The sequence below is a fragment of the Ostrinia nubilalis genome, chromosome 20, assembly GCF_963855985.1.
Source record: "Ostrinia nubilalis chromosome 20, ilOstNubi1.1, whole genome shotgun sequence".
Lineage (NCBI taxonomy): Eukaryota > Metazoa > Arthropoda > Insecta > Lepidoptera > Crambidae > Ostrinia > Ostrinia nubilalis.
The window spans coordinates 3,735,568-3,744,193 of NC_087107.1; the positions used below are offsets into that span (position 1 = coordinate 3,735,568).

At 34.7% G+C, this 8,626-nt stretch overlaps 1 protein-coding gene across 1 annotated transcript in view; it reads right to left on the reverse strand.

Annotated features, from left to right (window-relative positions):
- The window catches only part of LOC135081472 (uncharacterized), a 54,722-nt gene extending 47,161 nt beyond the window's left edge, over window positions 1-7,561 (reverse strand). The window contains exon 1 of the mRNA XM_063976177.1: window positions 7,496-7,561. The gene's annotated coding sequence lies outside the window, so the exon portion shown is untranslated. The remainder of the gene's footprint in view (window positions 1-7,495) is intronic.
- Window positions 7,562-8,626: the final 1,065 nt, after the last annotated feature.

The following is an 8,626-nucleotide window of genomic DNA, read 5'->3' on the forward strand; positions in this document are numbered from 1 at the left end:
ATTCGGCTGAAACGAACGAATAGAGATGGAGAGTTCTGAAAACAGAACGGTTTTTAGGGGACATCTTTTAATATCACGATATTGACAATAGATAAAATGTAAGTTTAAGTGTTAATAAAGAAAGAGTGGAGAAAACAACGTAGTTAAAGTATCATTTTACTGAATAGCCTTGAATTAACGTCTTAGGTACGAGTATATGTATTTAAGGTTTCATATAAAGGTAGGTAATATAATTTCGTGCGATCTTTTTTTTTATTAACAGGTGCGAGTCTTTTTTTGCATTCGTATGTCATTGCGCAAGTAAAAAAGAGACCGAGGTTAACCTCGGTTTTGGCGAAAGTACTTTTAAGTACATGCAGTAATTGCCAGCTCCTGATTGTAGAGATACGAGATAAATGAAGCGGAACAAATGATTTGAACTCTAAGATAGAAAACAGAGAGCATACATTGCAACTGAATAGATAGGTATTGAAAAATTATAATTGAAACTGTTGAGGCTGTGTCAATATCCTTTGTCATGAAATAACGAAATATTTCTCAAGAAAACAATTTCAATAGAAAAGATCTAACCAATTGTAATGTGATATGAATTTATAACCGTACTGTATTTGCATAAAACGATAATTTACCTACCATTGGTTAGCGAGTTAAAAATTATAATGAGTTAAAAATAGTCAACCGCGGTTAAAAGGTCAGGGACACCTTTTTGACGGCTATACTTTCTGGTTATGTTCCAAGTAATTTTCCTAACTATGTAATCGAATTAGAGTGAACAGTGGTAGAGCGAGTGGAGAGGTGACATTACACGGACTTATATGAGTTGAGTTTAGAGTTATCGAACGTTCATCATCTTAACCCACCTGGGCTACAATCTCTTGTTTCTCCTTACAAAATTTGAACCCATCCCCTTAGGGGTCAATTTTTTAAAACGCTTTCTTAGAGGATGCCTACCTACTTCTTTATAATTATTTGCGTGCCAAAATTCAGCGCAACCTATTCAGTGATTTAAGCTCTGCCCCTGTGGTGATTTCCTTTTCGATATAATTATGTACAAATGATTGAATTTGAATTCAGCAGATTAAGAAAAAAAAGCAGTAGGTATATTTTCTACACAATGTAGCTAGGTATGTGCTGAAATTTAATAAAACTGCGCTTTAAGTAAGGTTAAAGCAATTCGTATTCTGTGTGTCCGCTGAATAATGTCGTTCGTCCAAAAGAGGATGTGTGTCCAAGAGCCGAGGTGAATTGCGCCACGCGGACGCACTTGACCCCGCCATGGTCTCGGCTATGGCTGGCGGACCTTACGCCATCTATGTGACTTTTATGGGGTTTGTTGGAACAGCTTATCTTGTCATGGGAAAAGATACTGGCCCTAGTTAAAAATATATGATGATGATCTACAATTCAGTAAAGATTTAAGCACATGGGTTTTCTGGAAATCAAAATTTACTAGAATTTGGAAAATGCGAAAGGTCACTGACTCACTCATCACGAAATCTCGGAAACTACAAGTGCTAGGAGTCTCAAATTTTGCATGGAGGTTCTTTTTAGAACGTAGGTTCTCACTAAGACGGATTTTTGCAAAATTCAACCCCTAAGGGGGTAAACACGCGTACGAAGTCGCGGGCGGCCGTTAGTGATGTATATTTCAGTAAAGACCTAAGCACATGTTTTTGAAGTAATTTAGAGAAGGTTGTGCTTCTGCAGTAGAGATTTAATGACCTGATGATTACAGAATCACACATCACAAGAGAGAATTCAATTGTACTCTTTTCTCTAAATGAAAATAGAAGTAGGTATCATCTATCCGTGGGACATAAAGGGATGAAAACTGTTCACCTATTTTTTGGCCTATAGAATAAAAGAGCAAGAGTTTTGAAAAATATTTTTAAAAATATCAAGCATTACTTGAGAAACGTAAGAGACTTAATGAATAATAACACTGTTTTTTTTTTCAATACAGCATGACACACACTGATGGTATTATGACAGTTTGAGGTCAGGGAGCATTATGCTTCTTCCCGTATGAGTAATGACGTTTTTACCAACAAGTTATTGCTGTTTCCTTACATATTTATTACAACACTGAATTGTGATTAAAGGTCAGTTTAAAGCGGAACTTAAGTTTCGTAACAAATCAATAATAGAATAGACAGTTTTATCTTTTGGAGATCTTTTAAGCGTACTTTGGACAATCGGAAACAATGGGGTCTTCACTGTCTTTATATTTAAAAGTACGCCTTTTACTATGAAGCAATAGTTTTGTTACTATGTTTAAAATATTATTTAATTTTAATAATGGTCTAATTCAGATCGCAATGTGCATCGCTAGAATACAAAATCGTAATAAATATGAAATAATAACCAGTAATAATGCTTCTTAAATAAGCACGTTAGTGTTAAAACAATTTGAAATTACCTAGAATAATTCCTAAATAAAATATGAATTTGTTGAGCACCGTGTAATACTTTTTTGTTTCGTTTTATAAAAACAAAACACTGTCTATTGAAAAGAATGTTAGTTTATTAAAGGACCAGTTACAAAAGATTCTAAATAACACTTAAAGCTCTACTTTAAGGAGTGTATGCATTATAAAGTTAATTACTCTAACCTATGATCATTTGTCAAGATCATTATGATTTATAAGAGTCGCTGACTCCTTTATCCATTCACAGAATCCTTAGAAGTCAGTCTTCAACATGACAGTTTTATGTCAGAGTCAGTCTGACAGTTTAATGTTGATCATTGATCATCATACATGTTGTCTTTGACCTATGTTACTCTATGATTCGAGTTTACAAAATCACTCATAGTTGATTTACATAAAATGTATTTTACATTACATTTAAAACTGTCACAACTGTTAATTAGTTATTACACAAGCCTTGTTGAAGCTGTAACGATGAAGGTAATAAAACTAAGAAAATAGCTTACAGTTATTTTAATTATATTGTAAATTAATTGTATTGGAAATGACTTTGAATGAACAGAATTCTTGTGGATAATTAAATACTATTTTATCTGTTTCTTGCATTCTTTATTTCATAAAATAACTAGCAATTAAAATTGTGTCCTGTACTTTTATAAAAAGCAGTTTTTCTGTATTTTAAATTGCACGAAAGATTTTTTTATCCACAACGAGGAAGCTCTTGGTCTGTATTTCACCTGATGGTAAGTGATGATCAGGCCGAAGGTGGAAGCGAGTTTCACCCGGATTAGAAGTATTATAAAAACGATGCGGTTTTAAAATACTATGCGCATAGATCTTTTCCTCGATCACTATTTGCTTATCATTTACCACATTAGCATCAATACCTAAGTATAGAAATACTTGTGACGTAGAATGATCTTTCCGATATTTGCTTTCTTGAATAATGTTTGCATTGGTCTATTGGAAGATGCGTAATGATTAGCACTCTTCGGATACGCAATGCCTATAGTTTAATTTCTTTTTTGCTCTACGTGATTTTGGCATAAATATTGTCGAAATAATTGTCATTCGCTGCCTTCTCTTTCTACCTATTTAAAACAACCATCCTCTAGGTCTGTCTTCCAGACAGGAAGCGATCGCTTTATAGCAATAAGACCGCCTAAATTGTGCTGTATCTTATGTTTTTTTTTCTTTTCTTGTCTTGCAATTAAATATATTCTATCAATTTATTTGTCTTACTCTACATTGGTCTGTAATCAACATTTATGGCTACATTCTTACTTGTCTTTTAAATGCATTCAGATCAGACACAAACTCTACAAGCTACTAAAAATAGATTTATATAAATTAATAGTGCTAAAAAACTGAAATGTACTAAAAAGTGAATTGACACAATTTTATGATCGTGACCCTGAACTTTTTATGAAACTTGCAGTTTTTCTCATTCAACTGACTCTATTAAAGCTAATAACCTCTGAAAACCCATTTAAACCACTTTGTTTTGGACAAATGCAAGTACGCAACTCAATGATCTGATTATAAATCGAAGGTTCTAGACAATCACTTCCATGGACACCTTATTTTAATAACCATAAAGTTTATAATCATTTGACGAACTGTCTCAATTAGTACCGAGCTAAGTTTTCGATTATTTTCCATGGCCACTTACAAAACTTGAAAATATTGGTTGCAGTTAGACAGGTTTATTGGGTAACTGCGGCGGTTGAATTAATTAGGACTGTAAGTTCGAGTGGTAGGGTAGAGAATCGTTTGTATGCTGCGCACAGACGGCCAGACGAATAAGTGTCAAACGAAAGTGAAATGAGAAGAGTGTAGGGTATACGTAACAGCTGACACAATAAGGCGGCTCTATTAAGGTGCTTCAATTATCTTTAGTAGGTTAGAGAACCGAAAGGAATGGTTATGATAGTCCAAAGTGGTTAAACCGTTAGATGGACCGACGACATCGTAAAGGTAGCAGGGAAGTGCTGGACGCAGGGAACTACCAATCGATCAACATGGAAAGCATTGGGGGAGGCCTATATTCAGCAGTGGACGTCCTATGGCTGAAATGATGATGATGATGAAGTGGTTAAAACTGTTTCAGAAGCGTAATTATGATAGTCCAAACTGTTTAAAATACTTTCAGAAGTGTAAAGAAACGAATAAGGTAGAAGGACCTTGAAGGACCAGAAGAACGAAAAAAAAATACATTACAAAAAAAATTTAGGAAGACATAAAAACAGTTGAATTCTATATATGACGTCAAGATAATGTAAACATTAATTAAAAACTAAAGATAGACAGAATAAAAAAAAGTTTCAGCGTGAACTATGTCGGAATATAACAAGCATAAAAATAAATGTCAATTTGACAACTGAGTACATGTGTATTAATTTGAAATACATTTTATTGTAACATTGAAATCAAATAATGATACTGCATTCCTTGCCCAGTTCCTTTAAAAAAATATTTATATCGTGAGATACTTTTCGTTTTGTATCAGTATTGTTATGTCCAAATACTTATCAACTAACTAAAATTTAAGATGAGTTGCTTAAACTAGGTCGTCTTAACGATAATAGTCATTACAGATTAATTCGTAATCATCTCGCTACATTGGAAAGTTCCTAATATATCTTTGACGTATTGGTTTGTTCACAAATAAGTAATTTGTCGTTCACACATTGTGTTTCATACTAAAATTAATGTCTAACCTTTGAATTAAGCTGTTATGTTTGTATTAGAAGGGGGCTCAACACAATAGTTCAAAGGGTGACTGTGATCAAACTCATAACGACATCGTTGGGCTATTGGCGTTATGAATTACTTTAGGCATGTCCTTAGATGAGTAATATTCTAGATTAAAGATACACTAATTAAACTTTTTGGCATTCTTAACCAGGGCAGGGTAGGGGCGGGGTCAGGTCTCAAGCTGACCTTGACCTTCCATTTCTCTACCACTAAGGAACCATGAACCGGATAACTGACCGGAATCGATCGCGAATCGACGTTGAAGAAATCATTAAATTGATCGACTCAGCGAAGGTTTACGTAAGAAAAGAAACTAATAGTTTGGGTTTAAAATAAGTGCTATTGTTAGTTGTTCATTTTTGAAGAAAGCTGTAGATTAATTCGATCTGTTATCTGCTATCCGGATTGTAGGTACTATCATATCACGACTAAAAAGGGAATTTATCTAATCATACCCTAAGAAATATTTAGTTTAATATAGTAGTGTATTTTAAAGTCAAAATTGCTTACTTGGTCAATTGACTCAAGTCAGACATGTTATAAAGATTTCCGCATAATCTGACATGAGGTTTGAAGGCTTTTAAGTTAAGACCTGTTGTTACTGTTCATATGATGCGAGGATAAGATAGAAGCGTGAGAGCCTAGGTTATAATGAGTTCTATATATGAGGTGAGACTCATAGAATCATACATCGTTTTACGCTTAGGAATCAAATAAGTAGTATTTGAATTGGAAGAAAAAGAAGAAATACCCGTTTGTTAACAAGAAAATACAATACAGTCTAAACATCAGTAGTAGATAAATTAAATAGAGACGATGAAAGAAAAATCTATTGTATTAAATTACATGAATGTATTATGTGGTTACAGAACTTGTTAAATGATGAGATTGTGAAATGTCAAAGTAGTCATAATAATTTACATAAACTTGAATAGAAGTTTGAGGAAAATTGTCAAGAAGATCGACGAACTGAGTTAAATGAACTATTCTCTAACGTATCTAACTTGATGAAAGATTACTAAACGTTAAATGTTTATATTATGTTGTGTAAACAAATAATCGTGTCTAAGTATTTTTTAAATATTTTTATGGCCTTTTAAGATATTGGAGTTACTCGTAAGTAGTAAATTGAACCGAGTTAATTATGGTATGGCGATATATTATACTAAAAAGGGCGGAAACATTATTGAGGTTATACTAATTACCATCACACAATCAATAGTAATTATGACCGCCCTAAGTCAATCGCGTGTCTGTCTGTTGCATTCAATGCAAATTTTGAAGATGAAGATATTGATTGCTGTTATTTGTCTTAATATGTTAGCGAGTAGATACAATTTGTTTTGCATAATCATTGCAGTTAGGACAATATGTTTTGGTTTCAGTAAAAGGGCAAAGGCCGGCTAGACTTTTGAGAAAAATTGAATATTGCTGCAGTCTTTTGTTTGTTGCTTTAACAAAATATAATCAGTTGTGTCATGAATTTTGTTAAAGTTATCATCTTTTTCTAATAAATACAAAAAAATATAGAGACACCTTTGAGCCTTAGACAACACTTCAAAACATTGTATTTTATGGAATAACCTAAGTGATGACGACTGATGTTATGTTTGCAATGGTCGTATCAACTCGTTGATGTATTTGACACTTCAAGGTCACAAATCTTATAGTTCCATTGAGAATAGGAAATAAATATCGTCAGAAACGTGCAAATATGTAGTGTGCATACACGATGAGTTTGGGCATGCAAATGTCCCTTTTAGAGCAACTGGTGAAGCTCTAAGACAAGACAAGGCAATTTTACGTTTAAATTTAAGACCCATCAATGTATGATATGTAGGTACCTACAAATACAATAAACTAATTTGATTTGATTTGATAAGATTGTCCAAAACATAAATGTTGTAAGAAACGTTTTTGACACACAAAACAAAGACCATAAATATCACAATAAATAATTCCAGAGCGTGAAATATACCTTAGATCTAGTTCTTAAATCTAGCGTAAAGCAGCGTGCAACTTACAAACTAACACAACCGCGGCACGGAAAGATTCGACACGATAACACGATCACTGAAAAATCGCGAACCAACACCAGTTTCAATGTTATCGAAATCAGTTTTCTATCAACTTTTGTGTCGAAACCGCCCAATGTCGGCAGCGAGGTTGCGTTGCCAAATCGCTTTCGATCCCGATTGGAACCGGTATCGGTATCACAGCACCACGTGTATCACATCGCGAGTTTTGATACTGTCGTAATCGTAACAGATGCGGAAATTGCGCAAGCGTTGTTTGTGTGGGTACATTACCGTGGGAAGGGACGTCCTGCGTGTGTAGGGTAGACGCGGGCGTGCACGATCGGCGCGCGCGAACGAATGCCGGGTTGCGCGCGCGCCGCCTGACCGCCGCCGACCCCCCACCACCACCTCTCACCGTTTCAGAACAACCCCGCTATTTTCCGATAGGTTTTCGCGGCTTAGGACTCGCCTTTGACATTGTTTTTGGACGGCATGACACCTTAATAAGCGTGCCTAATCGCATTAGGCATTGTAGTAACAGGCATTGAAGACGCGAAGTGAAATATTAGTTCATGGATATTTTGATGAGTCATTGATCTTGATAGAGATACTTTTGATTTGATTTGGACTTGATTGACCTAATTAGCTTGATTTAATAAAAAAAGCTTTATTTGTAACGATTTAGCCAAAATTATGAGTTGCACATACTCGTAGTTACCTGAACTTAAGGTTGTTAGATTCAGAGGCGTAAATTCAGGAACCCAAAAATTAAATAGCAATCCAATCCTTTCCAATTGGAATGGAAAGCTCCCATTTTTGAGCTTTCCAATTGCGTGTCCCATAACTCTATCTGTATTCTTGTGAAATAATCTGTGAAAATTACAGATTTCCCGGATGTCTGGTAACTTTACCCTGGTTTTAGGCATGACGGACTCCTGAAGGTGCTTTCATGGATTACCAGTTAAATAGTCCATCCGGCGACCTTATAAAGGTAGCAGGAAGGCGCTGGATGCAGGCCGCTACCAACCGGTCAATATGAAAATCATTGGGGGAGGCCTATGTTCAGCAGTGGACGTCATGTGGTTGAAATGATTATGATGCCTCCATCAGCTACGCATCAAATTCTTCTAGTAACTACCAAATTAGCTGCTATGTTACTCTAATAGTTACTTCTATCTTGGAAGATAACTACATAACTTCTTGACAGTAATAGCAATAATAAAGATTGCTGGCAGCTAGTAAGCTATTCTAGACAGTATAATTGTAATAAACGGTTATGTTGATTGTTTAATGCGACTTTATATCGTTTGAGATATTAATATTCCTTAAACAAATTCAACTTGGATGCAAACAGCTGTAATCAAGTTTTATTATCACTTCATACTCTACACTTAGAATTAGATGGATCTCATTATTTTAATC